This window comes from Etheostoma cragini, chromosome 21 (genome assembly GCF_013103735.1).
Source record: "Etheostoma cragini isolate CJK2018 chromosome 21, CSU_Ecrag_1.0, whole genome shotgun sequence".
NCBI classification, from domain to species: Eukaryota; Metazoa; Chordata; class Actinopteri; order Perciformes; family Percidae; genus Etheostoma; species Etheostoma cragini.
The window spans coordinates 17,553,460-17,574,620 of NC_048427.1; the positions used below are offsets into that span (position 1 = coordinate 17,553,460).

General features: G+C 40.0%; 1 long non-coding RNA gene across 1 annotated transcript; it reads left to right on the plus strand.

Moving 5' to 3' along the window:
• The first annotated feature begins 939 nt into the window (after positions 1 to 939).
• Positions 940 to 19,307, plus strand: LOC117936782. The gene is made up of 3 exons (XR_004655023.1): positions 940 to 1,552; positions 10,613 to 10,618; positions 19,297 to 19,307. It is a non-coding gene; the product is annotated as an uncharacterized LOC117936782 (long non-coding RNA).
• Positions 19,308 to 21,161: the final 1,854 nt, after the last annotated feature.

Sequence of the window (21,161 nt, forward strand, 5' to 3'; positions counted from 1 at the left end):
ATAGATATGCAGCAAATAAGAAAATTCTTTCTCCAGAAGAAATCTGTCTAATATATATCAGGTGCTCTTATTCTCTACCCCTAGTATGGAAACCAGCTTTCTCATTTAAATGACTTTAAAGAAAGCTTTAGATTACTGTGACCCAGTTTCTTTGGTGCATGCTAGCTTCGGATCTGATGTCATAATGAAGCTCCATGTTGAGCTATATTAAAATACTGTTATTTCAGACCATAATCGATGCATTTCAATTAGGGCTGCAAAGACGAACATTGTTAAAAGTGAATATTTTCTAGTTTCTTCTCTCCTCTGTGACATTAAACTGAATATCTTTGAGTGGACAAAGCAAGACATTTTAAGGACGTCTTTTTGGGCTTTTAATTCAGTCGCAGAACCATGTGTCGAAGTTTTAAGTTCAGTTGGACTTCCCCATTGATCACAAAAGATCCTGTTTGTGTTGCATCATGCCATTTTCCATACAGTGAGCCTGTTGTGTCAGAGCATAGCATCCCTACTGAAGACAGGGCATAGTTTACAGTCAGTAATGAGACACAAGCGGGTGCTATAAACCTATACATGTCCCCTTGTAATAACTGATTTATCTCCTGAGAGCATTCACATTTTTGGCTTTTTCTTTCAGAACTGTACGGATATTGAGTATGTCGTTGACTTTTCTTATGTTCCGTTTAAAACCGTCCTGACCACACTTAGATCAACCAAACCCGGAAAGTTGACAGATAACCAAGGCTTAAGACCAAGTTCAACTCATTGTCTCAATACTTCAGCCATTACAGTGTATGTGTATGTGTGTGTGCTGAAACAAAGTGATGTAGACTTCATGAGTGGATGATGACGTCTTGAAAGGCTGACGTTCATGAAAAAAGTGAAGTTTTGTTGAACTCCTTGGTGCTTTTGCTCGCTTATTTCCCTTCTTCTCTGATTGTAGTTTTGTCTTCACATTTGTTTGGCATATGAAAATGTCAAAAATGACCCTTACCCTGGAAAGTGGCTTTTGTAATTATTTGGTCCATATTATGTGCATATTACAGGTTGGACACTTTACCAAATAATTCAATCTGTTACAACAACACACAAATTCATGCAGACATGGGCCTGGTAATTGCAGGTTCTTGTACTGGATTGTATTAGATTGTACCGTTCAGATGGACACATCTGGGTTTGGTCAGCAAAGGCTCCAAGGAACTGATAAGGATTTTGGTTTGTAGTGTCATAGTGACCAATGCATGAAGAAATCCTCATGGAGGGTTTGCATAAGATGGTACCATACGTATGAGAAATGCACCATGGTCACTGTAAATTGACATCTGGTATTACCATCCAATCGGTGTCTGGATATGTTTGGTGTAACTGTAAGTAGAACAGAAAGCTATCAGAATGTGATGGGAGCAGACGGGTCAGAGGAGTTAGCACTAGTGCTAGCGAGCTTCCCCATTTGCTCTGATTACCTTAATGAACTCAAATTGTATTTTATTTGTACTCACGACATCTTTTCATGTCCACAGGGCCTCACAATTACAAATGACAATTAATGACTGTAGGGGAGAGCCGGGACACTAATTTATAAAGCAGTCGTATCACACTGAAAGCTTATATTTTGTCACTAGCAACCTACAAGTGTCATCTGTTAAATACAGATGAATTTTAAGCTTTGAACAAAACCGTTCAGGAATTATTCAAACAAAAATGGGACTTGCGTAATGTTTCATCTCTCCCTCTTGGACGGGACGAATGAAACACACAGTTTAAGCCATATAAACTTCCATACTTTACTATATATCATGAATTGTACTTTCAAAAGATGTTAATTTAGATGGATTGTTGCTGGGCTATACGTCTTTGTGAATGTCCGTGGTCTACTAACAACTAATTGCCGTCATCGTGAAGCTTGGATGAAGCGGTTATTGAAATATTATTCACTGTGGATGATTTGGATGTTTCTATTGTGAAAAATGACGTTTACGTGGGTTTGACCACTGGACGTCTAAATAACGCCTCACAGCCCATCAGTACCCATAGGATAACATGGGAAAATTCAACCCCCTATACCTGACAGGCCCAAATATATTTCCATCTTTAAAACTGTTTTTCCATGTCTCACCTCCATAAATAATTGTGTAAACACAGATATTTGTGCATTTACTTAAAATCCATGGAGTTACAGCCAGGTCGGGGACAGTTGAAACAGCTGTTCAATCTGAATAAGCAAGCAGTCAAACCCTATTATGAAAAAACACTCATTAATAATCCCAAAAATATAACCGCTGATTAAATATACTTTGGACCGTCAAAACGTGTTTATTGGCTGTAACTCTGTGATAAAAGGAAATAACAGGGAGATATTTGGCTAATAGAAGGAGGGTAACATGCTCTATGATTTCACCTAAGGAAATCTGTCTATCATCATCGCACTCGGAGAAAACTGGAATGTTTCATCCGTCTCGCGTGTCCATTGTCCCGGCTCTTCCCTACATAAAGAAATCACACGTTGCTATGTAGACACCTTGTGTAAGCCATATCCACTGTCTGTGTCTGTTTTCAGTATATCGGCCCTTAAGTAACAATTTTACAGCCAGACATAGATCCAATCACACTCTTTATTGGTAAAAAAAAAACGGGACAAGGAGCAACTGGATCTACTCTCGTCTCCATCTAAAATGCATGTTTAATGCTTTCATATGTCAACATTTTAGCTATCATTAGTTTGGAGAGCTAATTTATCTTTTAGACACAGACTTAAGAAAATGACACCAGCCAAATTACCAGGCAGTCCGAGCGGCAGGTCGCTAGCAAAGCAACACAGTACAGAAAATAAGCACAGGAGAGAGCACGGATAGGTCGGACTACGGTGATAAACTAGATATCTTAAAATGACGTTGGAAAGTAACAAGTTTTACTTTATTTATCTCTGCAGTTCAAATCCACTCCCATTTTTGGACCTGGAAGTGATTTTATTGTTTTGCGTGACATCACGGTGATTCACTCTGTACAGAACTACTGCAGACACAGACAGGGAATGCACACGTTTCTCTTCAATTTCAGCATAGGTGGACACGTACAAAATGTTTTTGGGCTCCTCGGACATGGATTGAAGAGGAAATGAATAGAGCCCGATACTGATACAAATATTTGGTTATTTAAAAATCCGATATATCGGCCGATATATGTTTAAAAATAAATCCAAGAAACTTGTAACAAAACAAACAGATTTCCCTAACATTGGTTATTTGTTGTTATTAATGAGTTTTCACTTAAATAATAACAGAGGAACATCAAAATACATTAAAGTTCTGATAAATAAAATGTAAAAAAATACAAACTTAAGTCCTTTGAACAGAAACACAATAACAAAAAAAAAGAATACAACAAGGACGTTTTAGAGTGTCCCCTGGTGGACAAACTATCCAACTCCAACACTCATAACATGGCTGACGTCCGTTTTTATTTTATTTTTTAAATATTCATTTATCAGAATCATTTATTTGTCATTATAAGTGATTCTGATGAATGAATATTTAATCCGATAGATTGGGAAATCCCTAATATCGGCCGGTACATCGGTCGGCCTTTAGAAATTTACATGACACTGACTTTCTATGCATAACTGATGGAATAATCTAAATAAGAACATCTCTTAATATGATTGCAGATGTCCATAATCACATATCGTTATCCAGATACAGAACACATGTTAATACTAGGTGGAAATGGGCTATGAATTTCCTTTTGAACATTTCAATATCCATAGACCAACTGGCATGTTGCACACATCCTAATTAAATCTCATCAACTTTACTTGTATGAGACTTTTGCAGATGAGTTATTTTCCCTCAGAGTATCACAGCTGTACTCATTCATAGCAGCCACAGCAGTGTTTGGCCACTCAGTGGTAGGGTAGGGTTGGGTATCGTTTGGGGGGGGTTTCCGATACCAGGTCTAAAGCGATACTTTTTTTTTTTTAAAGGAAGCATGGCTTGTTTGTTGCTAAGGTCATATGGCCCAAATTAAATTATTTACTAATGATGTAATAACCAGGGCTGTAGTCAAGACCACCTTTGTCGAGTCCAAGACCAGGACTAGTCAAGTCCAAGTCAAGACCGAGTCCAAAGAGGTTTGAGGACAAGACCGAGTCCAAAATGGTTTGAGTCTGAGTCAAGACCAAATCCAGGGCAGAAATAAAGGTCTTATGCATGACAGTATCAAGACAATCATTTTTGGTTTCACTTTCCCTCCAATATTATTATCAACATAATAAAGACAACTGGACTTGGTCAAGACCAACAACCCAAAAGCCATATCTGGCAAGACCAGTGGCCGAGACCAAGACAAGTCCAAGTCCAAATACTAGCAAGTACGAGGCAAGTCAGAGACCATAGAAAAACGATCTTGAGTCCGGACTCGAGTCCAAGACCGTACTTGAGTACTACAGCCCTGGTAATAACAATAACTAATAACAATAACTTATTTTACCTGAAAATTGCTGTTAAACAACTAAAACAACCACCAGATGGGAAAGGGTATTTTACAATAACTTTGAATGCACCATGAGGTGTCTGTGTTGTTTTTCTGACACTGTTGTACATCCCGCTGTTGGAATCCTCTCCAGTAAAACACAGTCACACGTAACTCTGTTCAGCTGTCAGCATTTTAACCGTTTAATCCAGCTGCTAGCTAACGGTAGGCTAACATCATCTATGTAACGTTAACTAGCATCACATGCAGTGAGGCTTCTGTTGCCTTTAATGTCTGTTGTAGAGCATTGGAGGAGTTTGTCTTACAATCCACTCAAACTACTTGATTTATGCTTAGTGGAAAACGAGGCCCAGAAGGGAAATTGCTGTTACATATACATATATATTTAAAAGCTCAATACCTTGCATTCTAAATTCTTTCTTTTTGTTTCCTCAGGGCAAAATGATGCTTTGGTATCTCATAACCCACGTATATTCACAAAGCACAGCAATAATGAATTGGTTGCTTTACAGCCTTGCAGGCAAGTTGATGCTTATTTCAAACCCGCACATGACTCCTGATGACAAACATTTTATAATGAGACTGTTTCTATTGTGTTTATGTTTTTGAGTCCGTGCTCCACTTTCAGAAGGCATTTTTGCACTGAAACTGATTGAAGTTATTTTTTCCTTTTAAATTACTATTAATTTTTGTTGACTTTTTTAAAACGTTGCTTGTAAATGCCAATGTAAATACTGCATATTTTGTAGAAAAAATATTACAATTGGAGGTTGACACTGTGATATGCACCTCCATCAACACCTAAAGTAAATATGTAATTACTAAGAGTTTGAATTTGCATTTGTTGCCTACTTTGTGAACACAGTTGAGTACAGTGTGAGGAGTTCAGTGATTTCTGTTGGTACCTTCTCTCCACTCACACATGGTTAAGATATGAAAATGCTACATTATGCTCTTGCATAAACTCTGAATAACATCAACTACTGCTCCTAAAGATTCCAACTAACTGCTCATAGATGTAATGCAAAATTAACTACAAATTCAAATTCTGTTTTAGTCAAATGGTTGCTGTGCATACACCTCCTGTCTGGGTTTCATCTCATGAGTGTGAACTGGTTCTCCTAATTTTGAGGTTTGTACAGGGCCATGCGTTTATGTCCATTTCACCATAAATTCTCAAATAAAAGCCATCATTCAAACAATGACTCAAATAATAGCTGGACCAGCCCTAACAAATATAGGTTTCACATAATAAATTGTACATATCCGCATGTTATCAGTACAGCAACTATCATGTCATAGACTACACCCAGCTGCTCTTACTTTCTTTTTTTGGGGGATATTGCGCACCGTCAATTTACATCCACAAAAGTTTTTGTTTCATTGCGGATATGCTCACATTACTATCTGACAACATTATAGAAAGAATTCCTACAGCGATAGACCTTTTTGTTAAAGAGTAAGATCTTTTTTGTTTACAGGGAACATCCGCGTAAACACTCCAAACCCCCCAGATTCCATTTAAAGAAAAATGTTATCGTTGTATAATACACTTCATTCAAAGTCGACAGAAACAAATCTTTCAAAAGCCGTCTTGCTTCGTGTTTCTGCTGTCAACTGATAACGAAGAAACATCTGAATGTCGTGGATTCAGAGCCACACATGACTGAACTCACGCACAAAATCAATAATGTGTTGAATTGGCAGCGTTTCCTGGTATAATGGCACAAATGATTATTTCAATTTGGAATGAAAGGATTTGTGAGATATTTTTTCATGCCTTCCACAGAAGTGGAGAGAGGGTACATTTTTATATCCAAAGGAATCCTTGCTTTACCTTTGTCATTGTTCTCAGTGAGACACCCTGACTGAGATGACGTTTTCTGAAATGTGTTGTTTTTATTTTGTGTGCTGTAATAAAGGTTTATTCAACAGTAACGTCTGCTTGTTATTAAGCCCACTGTTTGGTCCAGTACAGCTCAATGGACAACATACAAGTAACACTGTTTGTCTGTCCAGCATTTTACTCAAACAAGATGTACAGCGGCTTGAGAAAGTTTACATACCCCTGCTAAAGTTGATTAAAAAGAGAAATAAAAAAAGTCTTTTGGAGCTTTAGTTCAAAAGATTTAGGAAAGTCCAAATCCATACCTAGAGATTGGCATGGGAAATTTTTATAAGATCAATGCAAATCAAACCAGCTATTAAGCTAACTGAAATAACACCATGCCAATCTGGTGAAGGGTATGTGATGATGGGAGGTTAGTTTAATTCCAAAGGCCAAGGAGCACTTTATCAGGATACATAGTATCCTGATCCATGAAATAACTGGTCTTTAAAAACAAAAATAAAACTCTGCATGCCTCTATGGGAACTTAACATAGGGTTGTGTATACTTATGCCCCCTGTATTTTATATATATATAACACATCATTCATTCACAAAGAAAATAGATGTACTTAAAAGGTTGGATTTTCCTAAATATTTTGAATTAATGCATTAAGATCAATTTCCGAAAGATGTTTTTTATTCCTCTTTTTAATCAACTATAGCATGGGTGTGTAAACCTTTTCAAGCCGACACCATAGACTTCAACAGAGATCAGTGAAGTCTAGGAGAAGCTCTTTTCTAGTGATGGCTGAGCGTTACTGTGCAGCTTCAAACTGAGCTTAAAGGCGTAGATGTGACATGAGCAACCAGTCTGAAAGTTGTAAGTCTTCTGGTAGCTGTGCCAAGAGAAATCTGTTTGTGGGAAAATCTTTTTCACATGAATTCACTTGCCAGTATTTCCAATCCATCAAAACATTTCTGAAATATTTTGGTCTGATGCTTTCAAGGACTCTCTATGGCCGTCTCCCTTGACTGTATGTCTCCACGTCCCCCAAGTTGCCTGCAAGCTTCTCCTGACTATACGGTAATTTCTTTACTGTGCAACAGAAAGTCGCGTAGTCATGACGCAATCATTAGCCTATTTAAAAAAAAAAAAAACACAGGGCCATAATGTCAGATACAAGCTAATGGAGCCTTTTATACATTGGTGTGTTACTTTATAAATAATCAATGTACAAATAGAGTCTTTAAACGCTTCAGATGTGAGGTTATTCACTGTCAAAGTGACGGCAAAATGAATGGGAGTCAATGGGATGCTGGATTTCCCACACATTCGGATTTCTTTGTGTTGGAATTTCAAAATGATATATCTGGTGGATTTTTAGCCTGGACTAGCCAGACCCTCCTGTGCAGCGCTGTGGAGGAAGGTCTCATTTTTGTAGTTTTGGCCATAATTTCCATAACATTAGGGGTGTAACGGTACAAAAAAACATGGTATGCCTCATACACCAGTTTGGGGTCACCATTCATTCCTTTTTCGGGGTGGGGGGGGACACTGAGGTATCCTATTAGAAAAGATAAGCGTGCACAATGTCACGTGAGGGCAGTTTTACAAAAGTCCATGAAGACAAGTATAACAGCTTCATTGGGACCTTAAATCAACAGTTAGAGCCAACAGTTGGGTTCAAGATTTTTTACATGAAAAGTGTTTCTTCATTTTAAGCTCCGTCATTCTGTTCAACTTTTACATAGTTCAGTAGCTCTCTGTATCCCTGAAGGGTTTATCTATCAGTGGTGAGTGCCTTCATACTACCCAGGCACTGGATAATTCCTGAACAAAAGCACCTTGTACTGGTTTAAACAGGAGGGGCACAACAGACTTAACAATGCACATGTGAAGGAACATTAGAGCCCCTTGAATTTCAGTAAAGCTGTCACAAATGGTTTAGCATGTTTTTGTTTCCAGTATCCAATTTCAGTTGAACAATGTTGGCACAGTCTGCATCCATTCCATTTATTGTCCAGTGATGCTTTACGTGGGAAATCATAATCCTTGCTGACGTTGGAGCTCTGGTTTCTAATCCATGAGCGCTATGCAACCAATGATTAGTCTGTTGTAAAGGTTAGAGGTAAATGAGAAAATGTACGACCTGACCCTTTAAAACCGTTGAGTGAAACAAAGACTTTGCCACATCTTAAGCTGAACCACCAGTCACAATCTAGATATGGGTGCTCCATCCCTCCCTCTTCCTTCCTCTCTCTCTCTCTCTCTCTCTCTCTCTCTCTCATGCACACACAAACAGTCACACAAAGACAGAACCGTCTCTTGTTTTCTGTCATCTTGTATCTCACCGTCCGAGCCGCACTGTATCCCACCACACACGCTAACTGGGAAAGAGCAAGTAAACTTTGGCCTGGGTCAGCATTTGAAAGCGAGGATCCCTGTCGCCGCAGATTTAATGAGGCGAGAGACATTTGGAGAGCTCTATTATCACTGGACATAGCCACCCTGCCAACACACACAGACACAGAATTGGGTTTGTTTTCCCCAGAGGGGAACTGCTACGACACTCTACTGTCTTGTTACATTCTGCCGCTGTTCTTCTCTATCATTGTGACCTGTCTTTTAAATCCACTTCCTCATCTCTCTTCATCTATAACGAAGAGGTGGCACACAGAAAGCACAGCAACCATAAAGGCCAGTATTTATAGTATGTATCAAATGTCTCAAGAGTAAAAATTTACCCCTAACTGGCCATTAATGCACAAAGTGATGCATCTTTGGTTCTAGGGTATAAAATTTCATGTTAGAGTAAAAGTGTTAACCCTCATGATGTCCTCGGGTCAAATTGACCCATTTTCCTACATCAATGTTCTTTTTATTTACCCAAAATAACATGATTGATTCCACACAACGCTCTTTGGCAAGTACAAATCTCTACTTTTATTCATTTTGGGGTGTCTTATTCAATTTTACAGCATTTGAAAAAAAAATTGAAGTGGTTTTGGAATAGTATTGAGTAAAAGTTGACATATTCCAGTCTGTGATTATCCCTCAACATCCATTGCTTTAATTTTAGTCTAAAAAATTCCTAATTTCTGTTTTTCTATAATTTCCTATAAATGAGGTTCTTTACATAAACTCCAACAATAACGTAAAACTAAAGTCAATAAGCTGGGAGGAGGCCTCGGGGAAGACCCAGGACTAGGTGGCGAGATTATATCTCCAACCTGGCCTGGGAACGCCTCGGGATCCCCCAGTCGGAGCTGGTTGATGTGGCTCGGGAAAGGGAAGTTTGGGGTCCCCTGCTGGAGCTGCTGCCCCCGCGACCCGATACCGGATAAGCGGTCGAAGATGGATGGATGGATGGATAAAGTCAATAAGTTAGTGTTACGTAGTGTTGAAAACGTCAAAAAAAGTGACAAACATTGGAAAAAAACGTCAAAAGTGTTGAAATAAAGGGATAAAAACGTAAGAAAAAGTTAAAATCGTTGATAAAAAGCGTCAACAAAAGTGTTGATTTGTCACAACCAAGATTTTTTTGGCATAAATACTGTGCAGATATCATTCATTTGCCCCACAGAGTTATGTAACTATTCATTATGAATTTGTTAAAAATTACAGAAAGTGTTGGTATAATATTTGAAAGATACTTATATAGTTACTGTGTATTTTACAATAATGGGTGACATTGAAAAAAAAAAACATATTCTATTTTATAATTAGACTGCCCCCTTTTTAAAATTTTGTATTTTATCGCACTTTTATGACAGCTCAAAATCAACTTAAACATAACTGGTACACTGGGACAAAATAAACTGTTACACTTTACCTACTTTCACCTACTTTAGGTATCTACACACTGTAAGAGTTACATGAAACTGTCATGAACGTGTCATAAACATTATAAACAATCCATAAACGTTGAAATATTAATTAACTCCTCTTTTAGTAAGTGTCATTCGGATTTGTCATGACAGGTTATGGCTATTGTAAGGATTCATGTGTCATGACAGTGTCATGTCACTCTTATGTAGATACCTTAAAACCATTTGCTTACTACAACAGTAAAACGCTACACACCCATTAAAGCCTCAGTAACAATGATCAAAAAACAAATGATCTAATATTATAACACTCGTGGGGTACTTTGTTGTATTGGCAAAATGAATACTTTTACTTTTGTTTGCTACAAAGGTATACTTTTAAATACCAGAGCTTTACTTGTGTAGGAAAAGTCACTTTATCACTGGTCCGATTGGTGGTGTGATCCCATTGCAAGAGGGTCTCTAGTTACATGTCTGCAGCCAGATTTTGACACATAGGCGCCACAACCGTGCAAAATGTAGTCAAGAACTTTCACAGCTGTGTAGCTGACATCAAAATGAAGGCCAAGTTTGACGTAGAGTGTGGTCTTAGGAAGGTGCCAGATGTAGGGGGTCGAAAACAGGCAAGGGGCCATTGCGGTGTAGCTGGTGTGGTCCTATTGCAAGATGGTCTACAGTTAGAATAATATATCTTTAAGGCCATGCAGGCAACTTACTAGTTTTTATCTACAGCCTACTACTACAAATACTACTACACCAGACGCCCCCTGATACAATATCATCATGATACTTATGCCATGAAATCTGGCAATTTATAATCTTTTTTTCCAACTTCGAATTTTTCCAAGTTTCAAATGATGTCCCCAAAAGGAAACCTTGTCAACATCTGATTTATCTAAAAAGAAACATTCCTCTGTTTGTTCATATCACTTCTATTTTATTGCTGCAAAATGGGATTGTCAGGCAGACCAATATACCAACTTGTATCGATACAGTATTGCCACTGAAAATATTGATTTTTTTTCCTATGATGACGTTTTTAAAATATATAACTTAAAGCAGTTGAGGTGGTTCGGGCATCTGGTAAGGATGTCTCCTGGGCGCCTCCCTAGGGAGGTGTTCCAGGCACGTCCAGCTGGGAGGAGGCCTCAGGGAATACCCAGGACTAGGTCCTAGGACAGGATTATAGCTCCAACATGGCCTTGGAATGACTCGGAATTCTCCAGTTAGAGCTGGTTAATGGGGCTCGGGAAAGGGAAGTTTGGGGTCCCCTGCTGGAGCTGCTGCCCCTGCGACCCGATACCGGATTAGCGGATCAAGATGGATGGATGGATGTTTGCCTTTACTCCTTTGCCTCTTGCCTTCACATAAAAAGTGGTTGTATTTTCTGCATTTGGAAGTTCCCCACTTATAATCCAAACTGCCAAAATTACTACAACACACTACAACACTCTCTCCCTGGAGTTCAGATGCAGACATTCTGAGATGTGTGATAAAAACAAGCCAGCTCTCATTTATAATAAAGCGCCAATACATAAAGAATAAAAACAACAGCAGACGTTGCGTTCCTGTGTCAATTAAGGGGCGGCCGGGGTGGGGGGGTTCCCTTCCTGCATGTCAACAGGAGTGACAAGTATTTTATGGCAGGGATCAAACACTTTAACAAGGCAGTAAACAGCCTTTACATTCACTTTACCAATCCACCAGGCAGACAGGGGAGGGCGGGAACACCCAGGGACACATTCAAATGGACCAGGAGACTTATTGACACTTTCTCAGTTTTGTCTTTTTAGAGCTTCCATTTACAAGATGGTTGGAGATTGAGAGATGTATATATATAAGAGTAAAGGATTTTAATACTTCCCTTTTATATGTATATACCTCAGTGTAGGTACCTCCAATAGAGGAATGCAGTTGTTTTGTGTAGGAGTGATGCTAAAGTAGCACCCAAAGTCTCCCACTTACATTCAATTCAATTCCCTTTTATTTATTGTGTCAACAGATGTTATCTCAGGACACTTTCCAGATAGAGTAGGTTTAGACCACAGTAATGTAATTTACAGAGACCCAGCACTTGATATCTCAATTAGGCAAGGCAGAGAATCAGTGCCTGAAGGAATTCAGGGTATCACCACATCGGTGTCCTGTTACGGAAACCGCACCGGACCGCAACCCCTACCCTGCTTGAAGGATATTCCATTGTCTAACTCTGTTCTCTTCAGAAACAACAACAAACTTCAACACGCTGAAAATGGCAAGTTTTGGAGAAAATTTGGATGATGCGTTACTGTGCAGCCTCCAGCTGAGCTCGACGACGTAGGTGTGACGTGAGCAACCTGTCTGAAAGTTGTAAGTCTTCTGCTAGCTGTGCAAGAGAAATCTCAGTCATTCCCAATCAGCAGAGATGGAGAGCGTGAGTAGGAGCTGTCCATGCGCGTAGAAGCAGGAGCAACTTTTGGAAAGTGGAATGCTAGTGAAAGTTGATGGCTTGTTAGACTCATTCTGGATTCTCGCTTACCCCCTTGGTCCTGAGACTACGTTGAGACTAATTCAGCTAAAACACACTGGTAACTCTGGACTCTCAGCAAATTATGGAGGCGTGGTCTAACCATTATTACTCAACTCTCTTACGTGGGTAGTTATTACACTCTCTCCTGTTGAAGCCTGTATATTATTCAGTTTTATGTTAATAGATATAACAATGTTGACCTGAACTACAATGATAACAGCGTGTGTTTACAACAGCATGGCTAACACCTACAACGGAAGCCAAAGTTACCCACAATCCTAGGGCTTAGGTTTTTTGAACGGGGATAAATCTAAGTCTTCCAAATACCCCCCACTGAAATTAACACTTATGCCACAAACCATCAGGTGCATCCCAACCACAGATCCCATAGCAGCCCACAACAGTCTCTACAGATAGACAGAGACACAGAAAGAGAGAATGATGTCACTAGACAAACAGTGAGTGACCCCGTGCTGAACCAGGATGCTGACAACTCCCTCTGACCCCCACTCGCTGGGAATGTACTTTAGATTTGCACCTAAAACTACAAATCCCAGAAGAAAAGAAAAACAGTTACCATAGAGTGTGTTGTGAATCAGTGCAAATGCACTGAGGAATTCTCCAGCATGAAGAGCCATGAGGGTGATATTAGGGTTGTAACACCAAGTGGCACATGTTTAAATGTATATGTTAAGCTAAATATTATAACCAATAAGTGGATATGATATACCAGTTGTCCTGCAGCTATGGGTGCTTAGAGTAGAGCAAGGAGGGCTGAAGGTGTTGGGGGAATATGGTCTCCGAGGGCTGGCTCAGTAGGAACTGGGAGTCTATCGTATAGCCACCAGGTTGGCAAAGCAGAAATGGGCTGTCTCTGTCAGGTTTCATACAGAAGTCAGACACTTATATTCTACAATTTGGTTGCATCTTTGCTGTGGTACAATTTGGTGGATTTGTAGATATTTTCTGGGGAGACCCAGCACAGGCTGTGTTCCAAACTCTGTTCCAAATGGCATTGGACTTGAGCCGGGGGCTGTGGATACCATTCCTTTCTGCTGGTGGTCCATTCAGTAGGGGGGTGTGTGGGCAAGGCCCATGAGTGTGGGAGGAGCCCTCTTTCCACAACCCTCTGATCCAACTTGGCCGCATCTACTCTGGGAATCTACAGAGTTGCTTTGTGAGAGCTGGCATTTTGGCGCTGGGCCACTTGTGACGATGGGTTGGGCGGGAACAACCTAGCAGCTGTCTCAGGAGTCGGGTGTGAAATCTCTAAGACTTCTAGAGAGGCTGAGAGGGCAGGTGCTGGACTCCCCGTCTGCATCAGCACTGGGATACTTCGGCTTGGCAGTACAAAGGGGGATAGTTGCTGTGCTTGGCCTCTCCGAGCCTGGGGAATCTCGAGGGTGTGAGGGGAAGGTTTTATTTGCAGTTTCCCAATTAACACATTTTCTCCATTTAAAGGGCACCCTAGTGGACACTTTCGAGATTCTTTTTCCACAGGAAGGGCACCCTAGAATGCACTTCTTCAAAATTTTCCCACTGGAAGTGCACATTGGCCTAATGTAAAAGGGCACTTACTTAGTCTCCAACGTGGGGCCGCCAGCGTCATACAGTTAATAAGTTAATTTTCTTAAAGAAGTATAAAAGTCAAAGTGTCTCTCGCTTTCTCTGTTTGATGGACAGTGAACTTGGTTGAGTGTGAGAGTTCACTGAGATGTCTGGGTTACAACCCGGTCAGCCAGCCAGTCTGGGGGACGAGAGATCCAAACACATGTGCATGCATGCAGTTGTAATATTTGTGTCCCTGTAACATTTTGGACATGCATTATGTGGACATAAATAAATGGTTGAAGTGTATGTGTGATAGCAGTAAACACTTTTACAGATGTCTGAGGAGTGAATTCATCATCATTGTATCTGCTCTAATTATAAACCCTCCTGTTGTCTTTGGGTCAAATTTGACCCCTTTTCAAATGTGGGTTTCTTTTAAACAAATTGTCCAAAAAAGTGACGTGGATAGTTCCCAACAACACTCCCCACAAGTTTAATAAATAATCAGTTACTTCTTTCATTGAATTTTGGGTTTTTTTGTCAATTTTATAGCATTTGGAGAAAAAGGTTTATGATAAAAGAACTTGTTTGGCACAAAAGAAAATGTCAAAAAAGACAAATATCAATAAAAGTGACTAAAATGTGAACAAATGTAAAAAAAATAGTAAAAATAGAAAATAAAAAAGTGACAAATGTAAAAAACAATAGCTTAAAAAATTTGGGGAGGATAAAAACACAAACATTCCTAAGGCTCAGAAAAAGTTGACAAAACGTTGAAAAAGTGACAAAAACATCAGGGGAAAGACACAAAAGCCGACAAAAACGTTGATAAAAGGTTTTTCATTTGAAATTTTGACTCGGCGGGAAGACAACACGAGGGTTACACAGAGACACGCTGCCTGAGCTTAGAGGTAGAAGGTAGTTACATTTACTCAGGTACTATATTTAATTACAGTTTTAAGTTACTGATTGTAGACACTACATTTCAGAGGAACTGTACTTTGTACAATGTAGTTAGTAGCTCACAGTAAATTCTATTGAGACTCATGTTTAAACTACAAAATATAAGCTCAATTTATGATAGACATATTTCTGTAAACTATAGGCCTACCTAGTAGTATTTGGATTATTCAGACAACCCCTGAGGTGCTGCTACATGTAAACACATCAATAGTTTCAGAATGAGTACTTTATCTTTTGATATGTTACAAGTATTTATGTATCCATAAGGACATTATTTAGAGTATCAATTCCTAACCAGAGTTATCTCAAGACACTTTGCAAATAGAGACAAAACAACACACAGAGAAACAGACACACACAAACAGACACTAACACAGACAGACACAAGACAAGGGACCAATCACATGCGCATCTTGAGGCGCACATCTCGTCTTCATGTCAGAAATAAGGAAATTAATTTGGCGACGTACGTGTGACGTTAACCTGTGCACGTGAGACTGCTGGGACTGGTTGAAGTCACGAGAAACTAGGGTAATTGGACAAATTTGCAGAAAAGTTGCGGTGATTGGTCAAAAGTCACAGTGATTGGTTGTAACGAGTTACAATGCAACACATAAAAAAATGTTTCGGAGTAAACTCATCGAAAATATATAGTGAAGTAAAAGTGGAAATAGGAGAAAAAATAATACTCTAGTACAGCTACAGCCATTTATTACTTAAGTAGGAAAGTGGTAAAGTAGTTCTACTTCGTTACTATACATCTCTGCCCATCCAATGGCTAAACAGCCAGCACGATGGGGTAGACTATTTCACATGAAAGTGCGTCAACACATTCTCACTCCCATCACGTAAAATATGGACGCTTTGGTTAGGTGCCTTTGGCGTTGTTATTGACACTGTCGCTTCACGACGTAAGTCGAGTGAAGCTGTGAGTTGTGCATGCGTCCCTTTACGACAAGTAGCATACAAGATGCTAACAAGAGACTTCTGTAATGTCAGTACAGTAAAAATGGACCTACTTAACAAAGGCTACAAGCTAGCATCAAGCACAACGAAGGCTGTCAGTTGAATGGTGTTTTGAGCTAACGTTAGCAATCAAACAATCACGGATAGCTAAAACGTTTTTGAAATGACTGCTAGCTTAGCTACAAGCTAGCATCAAGCACAACAAAGGCTGTCACTGGAATGGCATTTTGAGCTAACGTGAGCAAACAAACTATCACAGATAGAAAATGTTTTTGAAACGAGTCCAATCTTCTGGTATTGTTTATTATGAGAAAAGGTTATTATTTTATGGATTTCACAAATTCCAGTATGACAGTTTTGCCGTAAACCGTTTAAATCTGAACACTCGACTTACATTGTGGAGTGACAGACGCTAAAAGTAGCGTCATATCTAAATGCGCTTTATCTAAATAATACTTGGTCGGGACTACTGGCGTCACTTTTGACGCAGTTAGGTCAAGGTTAAGGTCGTGGGTGGGCTTACGTTTCCATGACACGCGGGAAGAACAGGATGGTTGGGTTAAGGAAAAGAAGAACGGGATTGTTAGGAAAAGAAGAACGGGACACTTGGGTTCACAATAACAAGGCGGTTGGGTTTAGTAAAAGAAGAAAGCAACGGTTGGGTTTAGGATTCATGACATGTGGGACACAATCCACGGTCTCCTGGGTGACCGTCCTGTGTTGTTTGACCCACCCACCACCCCAACCAACCTCACTATGCAGATTTTTGGCATTTCATACTACTCGCTACCGTAGTTGTTCTTAGTGCTACGTCATCTTCCAAACCTGTGTAGCTCATGCTCTCCCTGTTGCGTTCTACAAACAAACTGAAGGGCGCTTTTTGCGTCGCTTCTGACGCTGACAGCCACTGTCCAAACCTCCATATTTCACAAAAACAAACAAAATAGAAGTGACATACTTTCAGGTGCAATTAAAGTGCACCTTTGCAGTCATATATATATACATACTGTATGAACTGTATGCTGTACATGGGAATTTATGGAGCAGCCCGGTAGGTGTAGACCTAGGAATCATTCTCCATGGTTGAACCTTCCTTCAACCACCCACCCCCTCCTCCTCCTCCCTGCTGTATCACACCTGAACAGCAGAATCCTGTTTCACACATTCACACTGTGATGAGAAAAACTCACCAGCTCAAACACGACCAGCTGGAAACCCACTCACCCTGAACATGCATCACCCGCTGCTCTCTGTCTGAACACAGACAAGGATTTGTACATTCATATGTTGTTTTTTTGGGTTCAATTTTTAGTAGCCTACATGTAAATGGACTGAATGTAAATGGTCTGTTCTTAGATAGTGCTTTTTCCAGTCTACTCAAAGCGCTTTTACATAGTATAGGAACCATTCACCATTCACATTCCTGCACTGTGGCCGAGGCTGCCCTACAAGGTGCCACCTGCTCATCTGATACACACCCACACACATTTACACTCCGATCGCACAGGTTCAGTGTCTTGCCCAAGGACACTTCGAGATGGGACTGCAGGGCCAGGCGTCTAACCACCAACCTTCCGATTGGCAGGCGACCACTCTACCACTGAGCCACAGGCGCCTACAGTATATACTGTTGCAAATACATTTATGCCTTGAAATACTTTGTATTTTATCACAATACCTTTACTGTTATCATCAGTTCCAGCGTTGTCATAGCTCTAACCTTTGTCTTTAAAGTGGCCATATATTATGAAAAAAAAATTCATTTGGTGTGTTATTTTGTGTCTCCGGTGCTTCCACACACATACAAACTTGGGGAAAAAAAACATCTATGCTGTTTTGAGTGACATACGGCTTCTGAATGTCTTCTGCCTTCAGTCTCCGGGTGAGCTGTTCAACATCTCCACAGCTTTCTATGTCACTAGCCGAGACAAGGTGGCTAACTGTAGCACATGCTGCTACATAAACTGCTACAACACCCACTAGATAACCATAATTTCCAAAAGATCTACTTCCTGTCCCTGTTCTGCAGGTATTCCACAAGTGGCCCTCGTCTAGAAGAAGTCTCCCAGCTAACCCTGCCTTGGACTGACCAAAGCTGGAGAAAGAGTTATCTAGCTGATGGGATCATACCTAGCTACTGAGCATGTGCCACCCCCAACAAAGATAGGATAGAAGTGAGATGTCTCACTCTGGAGCTAAAACAGAGACCTAAACACACAGGGTGAAAAGAGGATCTGCAACAATGTGCAATACAACAAAAATATGGTGTTTTATGAAAATGAAACCTATTCTGGTACAACCTCAATATCCAATTATGAACCTGAAAATGAGCAGAATATGGGCGCTTTAAAGCCGGAGTCTGGATCTTTGTCTCCCCCCTCTGGCACTGAGAGTAAATCCACAGACCCTGTGGACGCGTGCATGTGACGTGTGCCTGCAGGTGAGCTCACTGCATCTCCTGGGCGGCTGGTTGGCGTAAAAATACATCAACCTAGAGTGTCCCGGTGCAGGACACGGGTCGCTACAGGTGCCACAACTCCTGTGTAGTGAAATATACCGAGAACTTCCACTGGTTCATCGGCATAGTGTGAACTCGTTTGGAAAAGGGCTTTAATGTAACACCCGTTCATTAATATGGAAAAGTTCCACACTCAAGCTTTGTGGGCTTCATGGGCTCAGGTTCATGGGCTTTAAACCTATGAACAGATGTACATACATACAATATCTGTATTCATATTAAATGCTATGCTATGTTGTTCTGTTCTGGACTGAATGCTACATTTTCCAACATGTAGTTAGCAAATCCCAATTTGGCGCTTTAATTAATTATCTGTTGCAGTGTGTAGGTACAAGGACATTTTACATAGTGATTGCTTAGAAGTTGAATGTGTTTTTTGATTTTTTTTGTAAATACCCGAATGGAATTTACAAGAAATGGAAGCCAGGGGTTAAAGTATTTTTTTATCTAAAATATTATTTATTTATTTAATTAGCTGTTTGGTAATATTTTTTGCAAGTTTTATTTGAATTGAGTTGTTCTTTTAAGAAAATTCTTCTTTAAAAAGTGGAATTTCCTAAAAAAAAGAAGAAAAGAAAAACTCTGCTGAACTGTATAATAATAATAATAGTAATAATAATAATTACAAAATGCATACTTTAAGGTGAAATTACAATTTACACTCTGTTGTTATTACACAGCCCTGAATTACACACACGTGCACTAAATGGAGAAAGATGTCTTAGTGGGGGGGCAGCCCATAGAAAGGCGCCGAGCAGTTGGGGGTTCGATGCTTTGCTCAAGAGCACCTTGTGGAAAAGGATTTATATGGAAAAGTATTACGCCCACATGTGGATCAGGCCCACTTGAAACTTAGAATTCTGAGAATACACTTTTTTTTCTCAAAGTTTGGACTTAAATCTCAGAATTTGGACATTAATTTCAGAATTCGGACTTTGATTTAAGAACTGAAATACAAAGGAAACGTCATAGGGTTTTTACTCCCAAGCCATGATGGAAGGTCACATTTTGTATCCGGCCTTTTGTGTGACCGTGACGTCATGATACCGTGCCCTCCACCAGGGGTGAACCTCAGGGCGCCCTCTTCCTACACAGTCAGCCAGGACACCCGTGTAATGGCTCGTTGTAAAAGCAGCAGCCAAACTGTCTCTCTCTGACAGACCCTGCCACGCACACATAAACACACGTCCTGTCGTTATGGCAGGTCGTAAAGAAAACAGGAGACCAAATGCAGAGTGAGGGTGTGGTGACCCGGCAGATGAGCGCTTTCTCTCGCTGTTTACTTTTCATGCAGCGTAGCCTGGGGATAACCTTGCGTGCGTGTGTGCGCGCGTCCCTCCGCCTGTCTCTACTGACCCAAGTTTGAACCCACTGGGAGATATTATTTTTTATAACACACACACGCGGGAGGACACAGAGAGGGAGCAGGTCAAAGTCTTCCTCTAGATTAGGAAGCGGTCCGATCTGAGCGCAGAGTGATAGTCCGCCGGGTGTCAAGCGGAGGGCAGCGAGGGGTTAATCAGCATTTCATCTCTCCGAGTCAGATGCTGCCTCATTGTTATGACACGCCATAAAGGCACGAGGGAAGGATCGGGCTGGCGGGTTGATGCCACACGTTGAAATATGTGTGCATCACAATCAGAATCAGCTTTATCTGCCAGGTATGAGGACATATGCGAGGAATTTTGCTTTGGATCATCATTGCTCACAGTGTGCTTACACATACAAAACAACCAATATCTACACACTAATATACACACACTAATATATATACTCACTAATATACACACTGATAGATACACACTAATATATACAGACTGACATATACACACTAATATACACACACTAATTTACACACTCTAATATATACTCGCTAATATACCCACTAATATATAATCTATTTACACACTAATCTATACACGCTAATATACACGGTAATATATGCACACTAATATACACACGCTAATATACACAGTAATATATGCACACAAATATACGCACACTAATATATACACACTAAGATACGCACACTAATATATACACACTAATATACACACTAATATACACACACTAATATATTCACACTAATATATACACACTAATGTATACACACTATAAACAAAAAATATGATGATGATGTAATGGTTGAGGCAATAGTGCAAGGAAGAGTGCATAGTATGCAGGAGTAAATAATAATTCTGATAGTTATTATTTTACTTATGGAACATAGTACAAAGGGTGCTGGAATATTAAATTAAATGAAATGATTAAAAGGGAAATGCACTGTCGCTTGCTCTGGAGGGAACCACTAGAACTGTAAATTACAGAGTGTGGTCTAGACCTACTATATCTGTAAAGTGTCTCGAGATAACTCTTGTTATGAATTGATCCTATAAATAAAACGGAATTGAAACTAAACTAGGATTCAATTACAATTAAAGCTGCAAGCAGCGATGGAGGGCCCTCGCTAACATGCGCGAGTCGGGGATACTGGCGGACGCCTCTCCT